This window comes from Macrobrachium nipponense, chromosome 15, assembly GCF_015104395.2.
Source record: "Macrobrachium nipponense isolate FS-2020 chromosome 15, ASM1510439v2, whole genome shotgun sequence".
Lineage (NCBI taxonomy): Eukaryota > Metazoa > Arthropoda > Malacostraca > Decapoda > Palaemonidae > Macrobrachium > Macrobrachium nipponense.
The window spans coordinates 64,318,482-64,341,418 of NC_087208.1; the positions used below are offsets into that span (position 1 = coordinate 64,318,482).

At 36.6% G+C, this 22,937-nt stretch overlaps 1 protein-coding gene across 5 annotated transcripts in view; it reads right to left on the reverse strand.

Moving 5' to 3' along the window:
* The window catches only part of LOC135195020 (activating transcription factor 7-interacting protein 1-like), a 249,497-nt gene that overhangs the window by 159,707 nt on the left and 66,853 nt on the right, over positions 1-22,937 (reverse strand). The window lies entirely within an intron of this gene.

The window sequence follows — 22,937 nt, forward strand, 5'->3', positions numbered from 1 at the left end:
TATATATATTATATATATATATATATATATAACCTTCAAATAGATGACTTTGCAAAAAAAAAAATCTTTGCAAGGCTTCCGGGGTGAAGTTGATGACCATGCCCTTTTCAACCCTTCCTGCGACCCTCCACAGTCGAATTACCTCTGCTGAAAATTCATCCAGAACTTTTTTTTTTCTCAGCAAACGACTAAACTGTATCTATTCATCTCTCTTTATTCATGCACACGTGCGTACTAAATTTTGCATTTAATGTTATCTCCCTGTTGCTAAACTAGTTTTCCATCGCTCTTCCCTCAGCAATTGGGATTTCAAGCGTTAAAAATCAATCTGAAGTTACAACCATCCCGTGGAAAGGGAGTAGGCAATAAGACGGACGCCATATTGGACACAGGTAACTTAGCAGTTACCAGTAAATATAAAAAATGGCTAGTGCAAATAAATTATCAATAACGAGTGGAATTTTCTTAAACGGTACAAAAACCAAATAAATGTCAGCAAAATTTTATGAAATATACATAATTCATAATGAAGGTTTGGTCAGCGTCTCCACTTCAGCTTCGTCCCCTTCCCACCAGGTGGCAGCAGCTAACTGTACTGACACTGCCGTACCGCCGTTGTTTACTTATTTGACTGCGCCAGTGCCTTTTTCTTTTGTTCGAGGAGGAAATCTTTGTATGGTGGCCAGAATGATAAAATTGATCTAAGGAAAAAAAAAAAAGGAAGGTCGATGAATAAGCAAATGTTCTGGTGTCGTTGTAAAAACAGCTAATTCGAGACTCATTTTTTTCTTGTATGATGGCCAGAATGATAAAATTGATCTACGAAGAAAAAAAGGGAGGTTGATGAATAAGCACATGTTCTGGTGTCGTTGTAAAAACTTAAACAGCTAACATGAGACTACTTTTTTCCTTTCACAGTCAGTCCACATCCTCACAAAACAACAGTATTCCTAAGTTACAATAACAGTTTATGCACATAATATGCATTAGTGGTCGAGTTAAAAGGTTTGGAAGCAAAAGTTTTACAACTTCTGCAAATATGATGAATTTTGTCTCTTATCGATGAGGTCGTCACACGGCGTGTAGTTATCCACCTATAACTTAATTAGCAAAAAGCTTAGGCTAAGTTAGTCCTCTGATAAGTTTAATAATGTTAAATGCCGAGTCAGATCAATAAGTGGATGGGTAACCACGCTGTTCATTTGATTTACTGTGGGGTGCATCTCATGACTAAAATTTGAACTGTTACTAAATTATGACACCTAACGTAGTAGCGTAAGGGCAATCAAATATGAATAGATTTCAGTCAAGCGTTCGTACTTCATCCTTCAATTTCAAATTCAAAATATTTATTGACATTAATAATACATCAAAAGGAGCATATCAGCGTGCTGACAAGCCCACTCATCGGTATCTTGCACAATCTATGACACAACTGGTTTATTTACAAATGTTGTAAGAGATCTTTAATAAATATCCAAACATTGAGCAAAAATAACTAAAAGCGTATGCCAAACTTTGAAAACTTATCCAAAATTCTTTTAACCATATTGTTATTTATCATATAACAACCATCCCAGACATATAATTAACATTACTATCTCTGAATTCTTCCAAACCATTACAGTCCATTATATAATGATACAAAGTATGTGATTTGACATTACTATAGTACTTCATCCTAGTCTGTAATAGATTTATCTCTTTTTAATAGAGGAACAGTTCGCAGTGGTAAGTTTTCTGTTTCCTAATATTTGCAGCTACGACTTGGACCATCGACGATGTTCTCTTGTTTGTCACTCTTTCATCAGTTGTATTTCAACGAGATAAAATGAGTAAAATCCCGTCGTAATTAGGAAATATATACTAAGATGGAGATTTCTGTACAACATATAATGCTGTATAAAACATTCGGCTAATTCAGCTTTGACCGCTTATCAGATCCGATAGAGTGAGGGTGCGTCCCATGGCTCCGGAAAGTACGATCCGTGGCTAAGTTTAATACCACTTTGCAGCCCTCTAGCCTCAGTAATTTTTTAGATCTGAGGGCGGACAGAAAGGCAGCACAATAATGTTCTTTTACAGAAAAACAAAACGTCTGAACAATATAGTAATACCGGGGATGAAAATAATAAGAGGGTGTACTAGATTATAAAATGTCTATAAAGGGGAATCAGGAAGAAGGGGAGATATGAATAATGCTTTATTTAGGCACATATCCTCAACTAACCAAAGGTTGAGTGGTAAACAATAAATAGCTATATAAAACAAACAATACACTGAGAAGAAAGATAGGGGAGGCTGCTCTCATTAGGGCAGTACCTAATTTTAACCTAAATGATGGTAACTGTCAGTTTGACAGCTTGTTGTCCTGTTACATAATTCAAGCAGCCAACCATAACAACGTTGCCAGGTCACTGAATATTTAAGTGGTTAATTCGGGCAGATCGTAATGACCAAATTTGGCTATTTATAGTTCTTCCTTTCTTAACATTTACAACTTTCCCTTTTGCATTTTATTATCATTTGACATAATCATCTGAAGGGGAGATCAGTTGGTCTTCACACTGTAGTGATTTTTAACGGTTTTGGGTTTTGGTATATTTCCTAACTACAAAGGCATTTTATTTATTCTTAGAGCAGAGCATGTGTGCGTATTATATTCATTCAGCAGCAGAGATCTTTCACATTCACAATTGATCCCTGATCCTCTTTATCTGCCGATAGCAACCAGATTAGCCGAACAGCAGCAGTATATGTGCTGTAGAACTTCTCAGTTCCAGATGTCCTTTATTTCCCCACACCGTTGGATTGTGGAACCTCTTCCCAGATGTCGTGCAGTTGGAACTTCTAAAAGTTCAGGCGAAAATGCAATGCATTAATTACTACCCTATTTTCTCCTTGCATTATAAAATTTTTTATCCATTTATTAATTAATTTTTTCTTTTATTTTTTTATTAGTGGGGGTCTCTTCTTTCTGTATCTCACTGTATTTCCTCTACTTTTTCCTAATGAACATCTTCTATGAAGATGACCCCGATTATCTGCTGCACTTCGGACTATCTAGCGAAGCCATGCTGGTTTCGGTGGCGAGGGAAGTTTGGTCCCCAAACACAAAACGATGTCGTGCAACGATTCCTAGAGTTCCTCAGTCAAAAGAAGTGTGTCACGTATTAAATAAAATACGCTACTCTTTTGTAGTAACATAGCAGCACGGATACGGATGGCCCCAAAGGAGTGAATGTCGTGCACGAAGAATGAGATTTGGCACCTCTGCAATAGTCTTCGACTCTTCAAGCAGATGGCAGCACCGACACCCTCGTCGTCACCGTTCCCACCCACGACCTCGAGTTTGTTTATTTGAATTTCAGAAATGTTTACGCATTTAAAAAAAGGACATTTTTTGTTTTTGTTTACTATTACACCACGATTGAGAGAATTAAAGATTTACACACACATGTATATATATATATATATATATATATATATATATATATATATATATATATACACACACACACACACACACACATATATATATATATATATATATATATATATACATATATATATATATTATATATATATACACATATTGTGTGCAAACGAATTTTTCTATCATCGTGATTCATATACATGCATTAAGCTACAAATGTCCTTTATTATCCAATTCGCTCTACCTCGACACTAATATATTTCCATCCAAGTTAATCGAAAGGGAATTTTTTAGCTGATAATAATTTCAACGTCTCGTGGATTCGAACCGGTGCACAGAGGAGAAGCCAGGACTTCAGAGATGTTACCAATTCGGCCAGTATGTGCGTTTCTGGGATGAGGCCGCTGACGTCATTACCGTCTCTCCCATGGCTGTAACCTACCGCAGTCGACCAACCGCCTGGTTCATAACTCAATGCTTGGGTCAACAGGGTCACCACGTATTATCGATGTTTTTTCTTCCTCGTGGGATGTAATTTGGCATCAATGTTTGAGGCTGAAATAATATACCATTGAAGTCCGCAGTGCAACAGTTCCGCTGGGAGAAGGGTGGCCGCCATATTAGATGCGGGTGGGGTACGTCAACGAACTAGTTCCCACTGAATGGTAAAAGTTCCCGCGCAACGATTCCATAAAATTTAGGGAAAATGAAGAAACTCTCGCAGGAGATATTTAATGTGTTGCGTTTCTATGAAAAAGAAAATGAATTCTTCAAGTGATAAAAGGCACGTCATAGATTTGAAGGCTTGGCAAACCCTGACATTTTCGCTTCGTCACGCCAGGTGGCAGCAGCAGATTGCTGCTCTCACGCACAGGAGTTTGTTTTTATCTTAGGCGCGTCTGTCTTTTTTTAACTTTCTTGCTTCTTTTTATAAAATTATTTTACCAAATTTAAAATTGTATGCGAAAGTTCACGTATGGTAATCAGATATGATCATAATTTCTTTGCTCACAGGTCGATAAATCCAAGATATTTCAACGCCGTGGAAATATACTTAAAGCTCTTTAATGTTATACAAATTCACCAATCATGTTTATGTATACCATCTCCACAGCTGCAATACTTGACTGCTTCTATTTAGAACTTTCCTCAGTCAAGTAAATCTTATCAATGCGTCAACAAATTTTAAAACTTTTAAGTCCAAATTTTAAAACTAAGTCTGCTGCATACGAGTCAGTAACAAACTTTGGTAAGAAGAAAACTTAAATTTTTCATAAAAGGCCAATTTGAATACTGCAGATGGAATGTGAATTATGCCTGTAAGAACACTTACAACCCATGAATCCATGGAGGTATAGTGCTATAAAGTAAAATTACTTCCGGTAATGTGCTATCAGGTACTGTAACGTGAATACTGAAAGACAATGAAAGTAAACGAGCAAATAACTTGCCTTACCCTTCCAATCAGACCCCGTAGGAGGCAGAGCTGCCCGTACACTTCATGCTGTGCACTGTAGGCGCTACTTAAGGTTCTTTGCAGCGTCACTTCGGCCTCTACCTGCAACAGCGTTCTCTGTTTTTACTGTACCTTCTTCCTTTGGCCTCAATTTTATAGTCCAGTTCCAGCTCCCATAGGAGAAGACAAGGAGTGGGAAGAGATGAATCATTTCTCATCTCGCACATCTGTGTAATGAATGAGCAAGCTCGAAAAATGAGGCCAGCGAAACAAATGTCAGACTGAGTGTCAGTTACCAGGGTTCGATTTCCGACAGAAGAGGCAGAACAATCTGGACACGTTCCCTTGCAACCCAACAAGCCACAGCCGAACTAAGTGATAAATTATGTACCTGGGAGTTGGCCGATCGTGTTGGTTTGAAGCCAACGTGAATAACTGCAGAGGTGAGGAAGGTACCGCCTACCAAACGAAACCTCTTTGATTTCAAATGTTTACTGTGAAATGCTGTGTACTGAAGTAAGGAAGCTGACATTTTTTACTAAAAAAATTCTTAATGTAATCCTGTTAAAATTGTAAAATATTGTATATTTTCTCTAATAAAAGATAAAAAAATTTGATTTCATACTTCAATGAAATCTGGCCAACCTACGGATTCGCCCAATTTTGCGTTGATTCCTATTTTGTCTTTTTTCAACAAAGCATTAATACACTAATAACAAGTACATCGTAAGAGAGGTGTGGTTAGTAATTCTTATGCAGTAAATGGACACCAAAGCAGAACCATTAACGTATGGGCATAAATGAGACAAATTCCATAAAATGCTTGAGTTTTTCTATAGTAACGGAGCTGAACGTTCTTTCCATTATGGTATTTATAGTATGGAAACTATGCAAACAGGTATCGTTCGCAGTTACTCTCCCAATTAAATAAACTACTTTCCCACATACAGCTCTAACTACCACTGTAACCATTACGAGCTTAAGAGTTTAACAAGAAAGTTGGTACGTCTGGTTACCTTTCGTTAAAAAAAAAAAAAGTCAACTAGAATTGGTGTAAATAATCAACGGTGATTTCACTAAAGAAACAAAACCGCATTTCGATACTATCTGATTTTTACATTTATCGATGCCGAACAACTCAATCAGCTAATTAATGTTCTCGAGATAATATACAACTTAATTGTTACTAAGCAATAGTGATGTCCCCTCTGACAAGCATATGTAGTACTTCGTTATATATTTTAGATTTTGAATTTTGCTTAATGAAAATCCTCATTCACCCAAAATGACTTTCTTCTTAAACTCAAAATGACACATGCTCTTTAGTAATTAAAATAATGATGGCTGTCGTTTACCAATAAATTCTGTCTTTCACATTTGTTCGAGAGTTCCACTTTTTTTTTTAAATAAAATCTAAAGGTCTTTTTACAATAAATACAATACAATATATGAAATTTATGCACAGAATCAATGATAATATTTATATTTCCTTTTTTATAGCTCAACATGCTTGAATTTAGGATGTATATACATACACATCCCTTTACACTGTATATATGAATTTAGTATGTATATACATACACATCCCATACCTATACACTGTATATACATACTCATTTCACATACCTATATATCTGTATACACTAAAATTCCAAATAACTACGTGTAAAAAGAGAATAAATGTTTTTTAAATGACTTACGCAATACATACCTATTTCTGTATATATTGTCTCTTATTCAATTAAGTGTGGATCATTTAACAAAAACCCAGATTTCATGTTACTTGCAAAACGTTGGATGATCATTAATATTTGACACGTATCTCTTTTGATGGAACATGTTTAGGGGAAAATGTGACAATACCAAATGATCTAAAATTATAGAGGCATCAGAGTACTTGAGGGTCAAATTTGGGTGACAGACAGTGGCCCACACTGCTTTAGCCTCCCAAGACTTACCCATTAGCTTCTTATAATATAAAAACGAACACCTTGTTTCCCAGTGTTCAAATTGATCTTAAGTTGTCTACAGTCAAGTTATGAAAGAAAAGAGTCCTACGTGGTTTTAGAATGACCTAGTAGTATTCATTTCCAGTCTGAAAGTCCTGGAACATTTTAATCAGTGTTCTCAATTAAAATATATGCATTTGAATTCCAGGAGAGTAATTTTGTCATCTTTTTTCTCCGAATTTTACAATCTTTTTCAAAATAGGGTTAAAACGCGCTATTTAAATTAAAGAATACTTCACAAATGTGGATGCCGGAATCACTTTCACTTTCACCTTAATCCCAGGAAAAATACACAGAGAAAGAGAGGGGAAAAAAATCATAGTAGAGCCAAGCAATGTTTACCAAACCAAACTTGATATTACCGAGGAAGACCAAGGTTATAAAAGACGGTCACTGTGCAAGGCCATCGATCCCATCTACGTGACGCTGGAGTTTCATCTCCGCCTAAGGTTATTCCTTCTAGGAATTTGTTGTCTTCCAAGCTTCGGAAGTTTATCGCACAGGTGTCTTACCGACTTGGACTTTCTTGGACTTCAAAGTGTACAATTTTGTGGTTAACCGCCACTTAACTATATCATCTTGAAAACAGCACGTGGGCAGACAACATACATACTAATATTTGTATATTGCCATTAGTAGTGGGACTAAACAAAAACTGGGTAGTATTTCCAGAGCAAAATCGAAGACTCAAAACGAGGAACTCGAGTTCATAAGCCTACCTTGGAAATTTTGCCTAAAAATTGGCTTCAACCTCATAAAAACTGCTACAAACAACTGTAAACAACGCCAACTTGTGGTCTCTCACGAAAAATGTTCTGCAGGAGGTCCGACTAAGGCAGTCAGTCAGAACTTGCGTCAAATCAATACCGACTCATAGTACCAAATTTCAAATAAGTAATGTAATTCTTTAAACAGAAGTCGCCTTTCATACAACTGACATAACTACTTTTTGTGTTAAAACTGTATTTACTTGAAGTTTGTGGTATTCATGAAGATCGGTTAAAATACCAAGTTTTTTTTTTCTTTTTTTCTGAGCACCACAGAAAATGTTTCAAGCGACCGCCATATTGGATTAGCTGAATAACGAAATGCGCAGTTGAAGTTTTGCGGATAAACATGCTATGATCACAAATTTACTTATAACTGAACAATGAAGGATATGGTAATTAACATTTAAATGTAGTATGTGGCCAAAATCATGTTTAAAGCGCATTTCAATCTAGCTATCACATCGGTATGATATGGCAACGCTGGACAGACATCCAATCTTTCTGGGAGATGCCCGTTTTCTATTTATTGGCATTACTCTTCTATTAATATTGCGTCTGCTACAGGGTTTAGTTTTTCTTTATTTTCTTACTCTGACACTAAAATAAAAACGCCAGAATAAAATAAATCTATCCTATATATATATATATAATATATATATTATATATTTTTTGTAAAAAATCGGTGAAAACATAAATTTCCCCTATAGGAAATGCTTCAAATATGTTAAGAGTAAAAGTGCATACTTTTTTTTTTATTATTTGGTTTAAAATCGTGAGCTAAATTTCAGGGTAAAAATTCACTTGGCCAAATTTTAAAACGCAATATATATATATATAATTTCCTCCTTACGCTTTTAAACAAATTAAAACAGTTATACTAATATAAAGAGAGTAAGGAAAGTAAGTGAGTCTGCAAATTACGTTACTAGAATCTGAGAGTCCTTTATTTTCTGATATCTGATTTCAAATCTTCAATACTGTTGTCGTGTGCATCCGGTTTATGCCAGCACTTGTGCTTGGTCCCTAAGCCTTCATCAGTAAATTAAAGCTGGGGTTCTGCATAGTGATTTGGGCTCAGGACCTTCTAAACTCTCGGAAAGACTTCGAAATCCACGGTACCGTACTCTATATCAATCAATGGCAATTGAGGTCATACCCACAGCCAGGTGGTGGTGGTCAACACAATTTAAGCACATCCGATCTTTCTGTCTCATGTGTTTTCAATGACGACGAACTTTTGAGCCAAACAGATGGATTTTTTTTGGGGGGGAGGAAGTAAGTCTATCATTTAAAAGCTAAATTAAGCATCACGTTGCGTGAAAATATTCAAAGCTGGAAAGAACTTTTTGATAATTCGATTAGGTTGTCCTTATGCCAACACCAGTTCTTGCTCTATGGACAGGCGGTAGAAAAATCCCATGAGCTATGCTGTATTTACCAGCCAATAACGTTTAACACGATAGTTCTCTACAAAGTTCAGTCTTTTTAAAAAGAGCTAATATAACTTAGCAACTCAAGAGATCACTACTAAGCAAGATTCATGTAATCGACAAATAAATAATAAACAAATAAATGAAAATAAAACTAAACTACACTTTGCATAGATAACTAAAGGAACTACATTTTGCCTACAGTTTTCAACAACAATATAACAAAGTTGTTCTATAAATAACTCTGAAACGTATGATCTGGCAACAGCGCACTCTCTCATACGTGGCACAAAAAACGAAAGGAAAAAGCCCTTTCCCTTCTGTCGTTCCCCGGTAGATGTCAGCACCGAACTAGGGAGACATTTGCCTCTCCATTATTTCACCACTTTTGAAATTTTAAATTAAAACTGTGTGGTTTACAACTGTATATTACTACAATTACTTATAGACACAACCCCACACTAATTATCAAGATGAAATCGGTTACAACAGATTAAATGACATTAAATTTCCAGAGTTGATGCCCAGTGATTCTTCGCTGGATGTTAAATGAAAGCCTGAATAAAAAAAAAAAAGCGAGAATTAAGGAATTAATCACACAAAATTAAAACGCCCGCGAAAATGCGCTTTGCAATTTGGGTGTGGCGTGGGATATGGAGGGTGACTGGTAGGGAGTATGATGACGTGGCAACCTGCATTTGGCTGGTGGGATAGCCCCGCCACGGCCTGAGATGTCACAATGAATTAATGGATCAATTAACCATGTTAATATAATGTAAAATCGTTATTGTACTATGTTAATATTAGTTAGAATTGTGTACCCTTATCCAAATAAAATTTTGGATAAACCACACTTTACATTACTCTTACTAATACTTAACTTTCTCAACTATTTCCTACCATGGTTAGCTAGCTGGAGAAAGGAGAAGTTCTCCTGAGGGAAGGAATTCAATGACACCTGGATCCCTTGAAAGAGCCGACAGTTCTGAAATTCTAGCTCCGGAGGCCAAACTTATTAGGAATAACGTTTTCCTTAAAAGAGCTATATATTCACAGGAGTCATTATTGATTTGTGAGGCCAATTTAAGGACATCATTTAAAAACCATGAGACTGACTTAGGTCTCTCAGAGGGTCTGAGTCTAGGGCAAGCCTTTGGAATAGAGGAGAAATAGGAAGAAGCTAATTGGCAAGGGATCTCTGGTTGTGGTTTCCACTCGCTCTTTTACTATACCGACACCTTTATTAAAAGGTGAGCGAGCCAGAATATTTTGGCACTATTGTTTCTCTTTTTTCTCTGGTATATATAGCAATATTTATGCCTTAGAAATGAGGATCAAGGATACATTTCTAGCTAACTGCCCTCACTCTCCTTTCACCCATCTTACCTATCAGTTAAAAAAAAAGAAAAAAAAAAGTTACAAAAATCCTTAAACTCTATACATATCAAAAGTCAAGAGTTCCAAGTTGGTATTACATGTGTCATAGCAGGGAAATGCCAGATTATTTGGACCTATGAATATAAAAATGAGATTTACCCAATCTGCTTACATTCTATAGAAAAAAAATTAGTGTACCAATAATAAAATACAATTTTACCTTTCGTCATTACAAAGATGAAACACTGCAATCCAAAAACGATTAGACCTTAAAAAACCAATTGCTTTGTGAATACTAAAGAAGAGCAATAAATAAACTGTTAAGAAATCTTTGAAAGTTGGTTTTCACGTGAGAATCTCTTGAGATGGAGGAGATTCGTCAGTATGTAAATATTCACTTGTTAAGTATCAGCTTCCTAATGAGACAGTGATTCTTCTAACGAAATGCACTCCTAATTCTCAGGTTACGTCATATTTCTGAATCTCAGCTTATATATTTCTGAATAAGTGCTTATGCACATGCATGCACATAGCTAAAACACCTATTAAACCAGACATATACTAGACCTGATATACAAAGATGCACTGTACAATACCTGCCAAATCATGCACTTAAGTGTAGCGAACTAATCAAATCAAGAAACCACACTATCTTATCGTTTAATAAAATGCTCACTATATTTTCAACACGAAACACTGCTTTTTAAAAATTTACATTAGGAGAGGTCGGATATTATCTTCTATTTAATTTGGCAAACTTTGTAGGTAAACAGCTTCTGTTGATAACAAAGCCAGCTGTCATTCCAACACAAACAAATATTTCCATTATATAATGAATGGTTAATGTTCATTTCTTCTGTACAGGGTATTTCCAGTGTTGGAAGAATATTATGGAACAATATTACCTTGAAAAGCAAGCTAACACAGAACTACAGTAAAGGTAAGAAATGACCTCTGATTCACAATGTCGAAACCTGGTCCCTTCAAATTACTGTTTCTAACATAAAACAGTTGTTAATTGTAATGTTAGAGACATGTATAGTCAATCTTCCCTTGACTTCTTATGGAGTTAGGGAAATCTGGGGGCTCTTGTATTATATTACTATCATCAAATAACTGACTTACATTCCCTACTTATTTTGGTTTACGATTAGATTCATTTATTATAAAAAGTTATATCCAATCATCAAGAAATGACTAAAGAACTTTGATTAAAACCCGGTAAACCCGTATCTCTGTGGGTCTAAAACCACGGCTCATTTACTGACCAAAGGTAGACGCACTCTTTGTACTTGGGTAGATAACCATTGTCGTTCGAACTCACAGCCGAGATAAAAAAACATGAACTCAGTCACAAGTGTATTATAATCAGTGAAACTGGGGAACTGTATACGCTGCCTGCAGTTGGTGAAACAACTGTAACTCAAGTTTTAAAACCACTATCAATAAAGCGTTGTGAAGGCAATGAATGCGCCAATTCCATAACTTGAGTTCGAAAACTGAAAGTAAAATTTCAGTGTCGAGCTGAATTCAGATGTATATTTTGAATGGACGTATCTGCAGTCATCAAAATATCAAACGGTTAGCTTCGGGTATAAATGGGATTGTGTACCCTGTTAATTCCATATAGCCACTTTTACTTTGATATCTAAACTTTAGGTCACTGGTATATGAATATTTGGTTGTTTGGTTTATGTGACGGTGGCTTATGCCAACAAAGACCCTTGTGTGTAATGGCGAAAGGTATAAGAGGCCAAAGATCAAGCGCCGGAACCTATGAGGCCATTCAGCGCTGAAACGGAAATTAATAGCAAAAAGTTTTAAAGCTTTAACAAGAGGAAAACCTCGCAGTTGCACTGTGAATTAATTAAGAGAAGGTGGAAAGTAAGATGGAAGAAAGAGAATATGAACGGAGGTACAGTAAAAGGAATGAAAGGGGCTGCAGCTAAGGGCCAAGGGGACTCTGAAAAGAACCTTAAGGAGCCAATATACCTCGAGTTGTCGGTGTCTAAGTCAACCTTGGTTTTGGGTACTAGATCATCATAACCTACATAAAACTTAAAATCGACACACTTGGAAGGAATTTTAAAATATTACTTTACTTTTACTTGCTCTAGGGGCGACTGACTTAGTCTAGCTAACCTTGAAGTTGAGCAAAATCGAGCAGTAATCTAACATGACTGGAATGACTAATTAGCTATCCGAATAGGAGTCTTTACGCTATCATAACCATAAAAGACTATTTTGTTCAATTCGCATACACGACAAAACTTCGATGAAAACTCCAATCTCATAACATCCTGAAGGCGTATATATATAATACTATATATATCTATATACTATATATTTATATATAATATGATATATATATATATTATATTATATATATTTAATATAATTATATAATTTGTCTTCTGGATTCATAAAGCTCCACGACTTTCGTCGATCTACAAAACGGCTCAGTTCAGGAGACTTTGATCTGATTTATCATTATTGCCGAAAAGAAAGAAGTATCTTGCCTCTCTTTTCTACAGGGGAAATTCAGTCCACGTCGCAACTGTAATGTAATAACATTTTGCGCAGGCACAATCATGCTATGGCTAAAGGAATTACAAAACGCAATATTGAAATTGTATTTCTGAGAACACTACAAAATGGGAGGGTAGAGATGGCGGGAAAATGAAGTCGAATTCTGCGAGAAAATAAGAGAAGAATGAAGCCAGAGAGTACACCTAATGACATTTGCAGTCCCACAACGGGATTTCCAAATGCCATCAAGTTTTTCATATCTACATATCCTTTTAGATTTAGAATTTGGAAGCTTATTATATGTTTATGTATGTGTATATGTCCGAAATAAAGCTTTTGAATTTGAATTACCCGTTTATAGAGAAAAATAGTATTATCTTGGGACAACTATCAGAAAAAGAAAAAAATCCCCTGATAAAGTCAACATTACTGAAGAAAATTGTTTTGCTATGAAACTTAACCTCCTTGGAGGAATATCTCTCTACCACTATTGTCTCATCTAATCAAACCTTTTCGATCTCAAGTAAGTACAATATCATGACAATGACACCCGGTGGTCACTACAATTCAAGCACTAGTACCGCTATAACACGAAGTGTGCATCCATATAGTTACCTATTTTCCCCTGTGTGAAAAATACAATATAGGCCTACAGCTGATGAGCTCTTACCGTGCATTCAACTGTCACAAACTCCAAAAGTGAAGACTGCAGGGCACTACAAGGTAGCTGACAAAAGTAGGCTCTAACTGGAAAGTAGCTGGAACTGGACGAGTACTTAGCAAACCAAACACCCCCCCCCCCCCCTTGGTTTTACCCCCATTCCCTTCTACTATGCCTCATGTTTGGCTTACCACTCCTTTGATCCCAGTAACCTCTCCCTTCCTCACACCATCGCTAAACCTTGATGTTACTTAACAAAATTGACCAAATGCAGAGAAAATCAAGGACATTATGAAAGCTTACTGAGAGTATAAGAGCGCATTGGTACTGGAAACCAAGGCCAACAGAATTCTGTTGGCCTTGCTGGAAACAACGAGGCACATTCGTATGGAGGAAGACCGACAGTCGCCAAAATTCCCTGCCTGAAACCTTGAATCACATCCTTGTTGATCTGGCAACGCTGCATCCTCTTTCACTTCATGGTGGAATGGGGACGCAACCGTTTTCTTTGACTCTCCCAGAGGGCAACACTGGACTCCCACTTTCTCATTCTGTTATTTTTAGATTTGATTGTTGACGCCAGGGAATGCAATTGGAAATATGAGGGGAGTCAACAATCAATATCATAATCTTAAGAATGAATGAACAGTATGGAAATAACTGAAATGTTTGCAAAAATGGACAGACTACTAGCTATAAAAAAAAAATTGCTCACTCGACTCCAACTCCTTCCATTTTATTTATTTACATACAGTGGCCTACCTACTACCTTCAAATAAGTACAGTAGATACGGTAATAAAGAACTCGATAATACAATGGCGTGCCAAAGAAACTGTTAGTGGAATCACAACAATAAATTTCAACGATGGTACAGCTAAATAAATAAAGGAAATGAAAAATATTCTCGGTTTAGTCAAATAGCATAAAAAAAACAGCTGTCGTTTATACTCTAGCGTCAGCGCAGTTTCTGGGAAAGTTGGCTTTACAAATAAACAAATCAAGGAGGAAATGAATCGACAATAACAGCGGCTTAATACACCTACAACACAGTAGAGACACGAGTGAATCGGAGTGTTTTTGACCCCTTCATATTGGACACACCTTATTTCCTACATGAACTGGGTATTAAGCACTTGCTTGTAAACACTTAAGTCCAGAAGTATCCTCACTTATTTGCCGGCAAAGCATTCTCATATTCTAAATCCTAACACTAATCTGCATACCATTAGCAACCCTCCCCCCCTAAAAAAAAAAGGAATGGAAAACGAGTTAAAACCAAGTGCCATTGGTACCAAAAAAGAACTTTAACTGACATTTGGAATAACATACTGAGAAAAACTCTCTCAAGAGTTGTCTGTACTGGAACGAGTGAGCTTCATTTAAGAAGATATTCCCAAGATGGCAGCACTGACCTCCATACAAATCAACAAAATGAGTAAATACCCGTCGGCGATGTTTACTTCTTTGCAATGGATTCAAGTATAATGAAACAAAATGAGCACAACAGACTCAAAAACAACTTCAAAACCACATATGTATTTCAAGAGGAGCATATCACAGTCAGTGCCTCAGCCTAGTCTGAATTATGAGAAAATATGTCTGGGTTTGGGGAACGAGCAAACAGAACTGGACTTATGTGAAAACTGCAAAGAACCAGAAAATGTGATGTTTGTATTGTTTGTTTGTTTGTATGTATGTATGTGTTTTTACGTTAAATAGAACCAGTGGTTATTCAGCAAAGGGACCAACTTCTTTATGTGACTTCCAAACCACATCAAGAGTGAAAGTCTATAACCAGAAATACACATCTCTCACACCTCAATGGAATGCCCGAAAACCGAACTAGCGGCCACCGAGGTGGCAGGCCAAGACCATACAGACCACGCCACTGAAGTGCTAAAAATCAAATGTGATACATTTAATTTGTTTCTGTAAGTGTAACAAGAAACTTGTTGATTGGTTTTGTAATTTATTATGTGAATTGTGTAAAATGAAGACAAAACGTTTATTGAAAATGTTAAAATTGGATTTTGAAGGACATTAAAAAAATGGACGGGAACAGTGCTGTCATCTTGATTTGTGACTAAGTTTTTGGGGATCTGGCTGGCCCACAAAGCAGGAATAAAATATGAAAACGATGGTATTAGACGGTTTATAAAATCGAGGATAATAGAAAATAGATATATACTGATAAAGTCTTATAAGAGTCTAGAACAAAATATTAACATTGAAATTGAAATATAGATTGCTTGTAAAATGTACATGAAAAAAAATATTTTCAATTTTGGTAAATTTAAGTCAACTTTGACCAAAATTTTGCATATATATAATACTATTAACTGTAAAATATTGTATATTTCCTATAATAAAAGATAAAAAACATTTTTTAGAATAATGCTAATTTTCACGCTGAAATTGAATCAATTAAGATGTGTGATTCCATGTATATCTTACAAAACTTCAACAATTTGGAAGATACAATTATTAAATTTGTTTTGGAAATGGTCATCTGGTAGCACCAATACTCTCATCGGATAAAATTTTGAATGTAATTCTGTTAAAATTGTAAAACTAATTGTATATTGTCTCTAATAAGATTAAAAAATCCTCACAGGGTAGTAACATTATACATATGGCTACCCACTCTCAAGCTCCAGTAGACAATGATAATTATAATCATTACTTTTACTGTTGCTATCATAGTCTAAAAATTAAGATATACAACGCATGATAAGAAACCAACGCGGAAGACAGAGTAAGTCCAGAATCCTCCGTTAGAGAAAATGCTAAAATGCAACACACGAACATGCATACTGACCATGATGAACAAGCGGGAAATACAAGAAATCAATCGAACGTTATACATTTTGACTTTTAAACAGAAATACGTGATTTCATATAGTTCCCAAGTCACTGAACGATAGTGAATTCTAATATTCTTCAACTCATTATTATTATTATTTTTATTCTTTTTATTTTTCATTATTATTATTTTTTTTTTTTTTTTGGTCTATCACAGTCCTCCAATTCGACTGGGTGGTATTTTTAGTGTGGGGTTTCGGGTTGGATCCTGCCTCCTTAGGAGTCCATCACTTTTCTCAGTATGTGCACCGTTTCTAGGATCACACTCTTCTGCATGAGTCCGAGAGCTACTTCAGCCTCAAGTTTTTTCAGATTCCTTTTCAGGGATCTTGGGATCGTGCATAGTGTTCCTATGATTATCATTACAATTTCAACTAATTATCATTATAGTTATTATTATTCTTATTATTATCATTAATAATATTTATTATTATTCAGTAGAGTAGATGAACACTATTCATACAGAACAAGCCCTAAGGTGCAATTCATTGACTTGAAATTCAATCTTCCAAAGGATATGGAATTCATGAGAAAGAGGCAACTGGTGATAAAGGAGGATACAGAAAGAGGAGATCGCTTATTAAAAAAACAAAAAATTACTTAACAAATTAATCAAAATACTTATAGAATTGTATTACGCAGGAATGCAAACTTTTGAAGTTTGCAAAGAGTAGTTGGAAATAAAGAAATAAGCCAATAAGCATAGGGAAACAGACTTAAAATACTTGTAATAATAAAAGTAAATCAATGCACGAGACTTTTCAATATTATTGTTATTACACACTACCATACAGCGTCTGTGATTAGTCAGGCAACAGAGCAACAAGGCTCCAAGAAGAAACAGAGCAACAGAGCTCCAAGAAGAAACAGCAACAGGGCTCCAAGAAGAGACAGAGCATCAGGGCTCCAAGAAGAAACAGAGCAACGGGGCTCCAAGAAGAGAGAGCATCAGGGCTCCAAGAAGAAACGGAGTAAAAGGGCTCCAAAAAGAAACAGAGCAACCGAGCTCCAGGAAGAAACAGAGCAATAGGGCTCCAAGTAGTAAAAGAGCAACAGGGCTCCAAGAAGAGACAGAGCAACAGGGCTCCAAGAGGAAACAGAGCAACAGGACTCCAAAAAGAGACAAAACAACAGAGCTCCAAGAAGAGACAGAACAACAGAGCTCCAAGAAGAGACTGAGCAACAGGGCTCCAAGAAGAGACAGAACAACAGGGCTCCAAGAAGAAACAGAGCAACAGAGCTCCAAGAAGAAACAGACCAAGAAGAAACAGAGCAACAGGGTTCCAAGAAGAAACAGAGCAACAGAGTTCCAAGAAGAAACAGAGCAACAGAGTTCCAAGAAGAAGCAGAGCAACAGGGTTCCAAGAAGAAACAGAGCAACAGGGCTCCAAGAAGAAGCAGAGCCACAGGGCTCCAAGAAGAAACAGAGCCACAGGGTTCCAAGAAGAAACAGAGCCACAGGGTTCCAAGAAGAAACAGAGCAACAGGGTTCCAAGAAGAAACAGACCAACAGGGCTCCAAGAAGAAACAGAGCAACAGGGTTCCAAGAGGAAACAGAGCAACAGGCTCCAAAAAGAAACAGAGCTATAGGGTTCCAAGAAGAAAAAGAGCAACAGGGCTCCAGAAGAAACAGGAAAATCAGGGCTCAAGAGAAAATGAGCAACAGGGCTCCACGAAGAAATAGGGCAACAGGGCCCAAGGGGTAAAGACAGAGCAACAGGAATCCAAAACGAAACAAGAGCAAACAGAGCTCAAGTAGAGACTGAGCAACAGGGCTCCCAAGAAAGGAAAAACAGAGCAAGCAGGACTCAAAAAAAGAAACAGATCAACAGAGGGCTCCAAGTTGAGACTGAGCAACAGAGTTCCAAGAAGAAAAAGAGCAACAGGGCTCCAAGAGGAAACAGAGCAACAGAGCTCCAAAAAGAAACAGAGCTCCAAGTAGAGACTGAGCAACAGGGCTCCAAGAAGAGACAGAGCAACAGGGCTCCAAGAAGAGACAGAGCAACAGGGCTCCAAAAAGAGACATAGCAACAGGGCTCCAAGAAGAAAAGAGGGAGTAAAGCTTGAGAGAACAGAGATGATAATGTTGAGGTGAATTATGGGAACATCGCTGCTTGAGAGATAAGAAAGTGATGAAATAAGAAGGAGGGCAGGCTTATTGTTGGGAATGGATGACGAGGAGGCAGTGAAGAAGGCTTGGGAGGAACCTGTTAGAGGAAAAACATCGAGAGGGAGGTGTCCGAGAAAAAATTTTGATGGTCCGCAGACAACTTGGGACATTATTTCAATTTTTTTTCTTAATTCTTTTCGGGCAACCCTGATACAGATTACACGGAAGACAAAGAGCCCAGGTTGCCAATTTAGCATTTTAAATCCTAAATTTAGCATTAAAAATTTGTATCTCTGCTCCAAATAAAAACAGCTCTCCGTCTTGTAGTAACGCCATTGAAGCAAAAATCAACATACTTATTTCAGGAACAAATGTCACACTAAAATGTGTAATACTTAAACAAACTTCAAATTTTCGGTTTTTTTAATAATAAAATTATAACTTTGTTATATTTAGTAGATGCGTTTCATATTACTAAAATAAAAGTTTTCTGAGTATTATTATATCAAGGTATCTACCTTCTTTTTTTTATTTCTATTATTGGTCGGCCAAATTTAAAATTATACATTAGTGGTCCATTAAGTTCAAAAGGTTGACCTTAAAGAAAAAAAAATCATTTTTCACAAGTACCTCAATTGTGCATTTTAAAGTTTATGAAAAATAGATAAGAATTGTTTTGATGTGTATGATTTATTTTACGATGTTTGCTTTTGTAAATTTGTGTACATAATTTACATATATAGCATATGTATTTATTTGTAAAATGTACTTGATATCATTTTTAATTCTAAAAAAAATTGTAGGGATAACGGTGGGAAAGATGAGAGTAACGGGAACAAATCTGCGACATAACTCTACGGGAATCAATTTAACAACTTCGGAGATCTTAACTCTCTCACTCATTGCAATATAAATCATTCCGGAAATTTGTCACTCGCGTAACAACCTATGCGATTATTGGAGAAAACAATAAATCCTTATCTTGAGTTAACCGTTACAACACCACTCAAAGCAAACTTCCCACCCAAGTGCCTTTTTTCGGTTAACCTTCCTAATTATCTCAAAATGTGTCCCCAGATTAGAGGGAGTATACTGCACATGGGTTTTGTCATGATACGTAAGATGTCAGAAATTAGTTATTGGAAATGGCAGACGTACAATAAGTACTTGCAAAGATACGAGAAGGTAATAAATATAAGTGTGATAACTGTAAGAAGCGAGAAAGGAAATACTCACTTTCTAAATTTCTTATCTATTTATCTACTACTACTACTACTACTACTTCTACTATATATATGTGTGTGTGTGTGTGTGTAGCTTGGTGTAAGAAGTCAGGAGTCAATCCATATTAATAATCATCATTAAAAGGAAGAGGACACACACAGATGTATAGGCTGTCTTATTCCGACGTTTCGTAATTGTCCAATTAATTACATCATCAGGGAATAATTTTTAGCTTTTAAATTTCTTAATTTTCAGTTTTGTTTTGACAATTTTACCAGGAATTTTATTTTTCATTCTAACAGCCCTGATGATTTAATTAATTGGACAAATACGAAACGTCGGAATAAACACAGCTTGTAGTACATCTGCGTGTCATCTTCCCTTTAATGATGATTATATAATGATATATATATATATATATATATATATAATATATATATATATATATATATATATATATAATGTTTGAGTAAACTCCCTTAGAGAGAATGGCTGTAACAGGTGTTAACCCTGATATTCTCAACAAGCAGTTTAAGGTGAGGGTGATGATAGCTTTTGACCTACTATACACTGGCTGCAACACACCAAAATCAACAAAATCAAGAGCAGAACTCACTGCTGTGGTTAACAAGAGCATAATGGATCGTTCATACAGTGTGTTAAAACCGAAACAAAAATTTTGCAATAAACACTATAGTGTAAAAAATCATTGACGGCGGCCTCATTTACAAACGGCAAACGAGTGACTTTGTTAAATATTAAAACCAATGCTAATGCGCATTCGCAATAACAAGTGAGGCCCGCTATTCATTGAAGCAGTAATATTATCTTGTCCTGACCACTATCGGGTGCTGGGAAATTTAAGTGGTTCTATTGCTGCTTACGATGCACAAAGTCAACATTTAATTACATATACCCCTTTAAACAATCATCCCATGGGTCACTGAAAATCTGCGCCGATAATACAAATCTTACTCGCATTTCTTGGAAGAATCCAACCGTAAGAACGCTCGCTTTTTATGAATGAAAATTCACGTGGTTGTGGGAACGAGTAGTAGTAAACTTGACATTGAGCGAGAGAAAGTGGCAATCTGGCAACTCACCGCTCGCCGATTGAGTAAGCCGGGAGGCTTGGCTCGCCAGGGGATGGATGCGTCACGACGACTGGCTCAGCTGGGCAACTCAAGGACAGGACGGGAGGATAGCCTAGCCAATCATTGCCGTCCGTCTCACGAAACGTTTTTCCACAATTGCCGCAAGGCTCGCTCTCTCTCTCTCTCTCTCTCTCAGTAAACGTGTTGTGCCAGGAAGAACAACACGAACATTCTCTCTCTCTCTCTCTCTCTCTCTCTCTCTCTCTCTCACACATGACCGCAGATACGGAAGTGAAATGTAAGACTTGCAATGTATAACGTCGAACTGAACGTAGTATGCAAATGGAATTCCTTGATGAAAATAACTCAGTATGCAAATGGAATTCCTTGATGAAAATAAATCAGTATTCAAATGGAATTCCTTGATGAAAATAACTCAAGTCTTCGACAAACGAGACATAATGAAGAATCGACAATCAGAAACTACAAGAAGAGAAACAGCAAAGAAATCGAAGCGCGAGACAGGTAACTACCGGTAATCTGAGATTTTCTTGGCATGCGAAGAGCCTTTACGAGAGTGAGAGCCTATAAAATTTATAGAAGGAATAAACATCAATATATTCATAACTTAATACATTTACATAGTCTGATTATTATTGAAATTCCGCAAGAGCTTCATAACCACCACCAGCCTCGACTCCAGGGAGTCAGCAACAGAGCAACTTACCGCCTAGAACGCTGGAGAGAAACTGACCACTAATTGGTGCCCACTGCCCAGTGCCCACAGCCGTTGGGTGAGGCCATTCAGAGCCCATGTGAGTCTCTCGGACTCTCTCCCCTATAGAACAAACCTTTGTAAAAAGGATTGGGTTACTCTTAATCGAGCAAGAGTTGGAAGGACTGGAGACATTCTTCAGAAGTGGGGGTCTTGTCCCCTCTGCTCAGTGCCCATGTGGTCATCCCATCCAGACAATGGATCACATACTTCGTGGGTGTGAACATGGGCCAATCTGTACAGATTTGGACCTCTACGAATGTAATCAGGCCGCTATGCAATGGATACAATGTTGGCGCGATAAGATATGATGATGATTATATAATGATACACGATTCAAGTTCAATGGTAAAATAATGACTTCCTATGAGAGACGTTTGGTACATCACTCTGGGAGTGCAGTTCGAAAGGTGCCAAGTCTTGATAAAGAGTCAGTAAGGGGAACGATAGGAGCCGAGGTTGTTGAGGAAATTGCAGAATGTGTCAATAACAAAAGTCATTTAAGAAACAGCAGTAGGCACTGATAACCTAACTAAACTCTAACTATGAAACACAGATCCCCTTGAAACAAAATGGGTGCTATTGTTCTATGACATTAGTCATTGAGGTCCTTCATTCCTCACACCGTTGGACTGTGGAACGGACCCCAGGAGGATGTGTCATTGGAAACTTCAAGGTTTCAAGGGAAGTTGAATGCAATACTACTTGTAATTCAGTAATTTCCTTACATTTCTGTCTAGTTCTTCCTTCCTGATAACGGAGTTCTTCTTTCTGTATTTCCTATTGCCTTCTGTTACTTCTTTCCAATAATCACCATATTCTTTGTAACCTTCAATTTTAAAACTACTGGCCCCTGTGAACTGTTCCATGTGAACAGGGTTCTGAATAATAATAATAATAATAATAATAATAATATAATATGAAAAATTTGGTTGCTCATTCTAAGCACATTACTGAGTTTGCATTTTCTTTATCCGTGAACTTCTATAACACGCAATATCTGGTCCCGAGACCTGAGTTTTACGTAAGAGATTTAACCTGTTCATAACATTTTTCACAAAATAGAAATTGATACTGCGATCCTGAAATCAGTAGGCCTACTCTTGTAAGAGAAATGTACATATATACATAGTTGAGCCGAATTATTTGCTTCCATTACTTAGGTACTTCAATGTGTTAAAGTAAAAACGACTATGATGAACT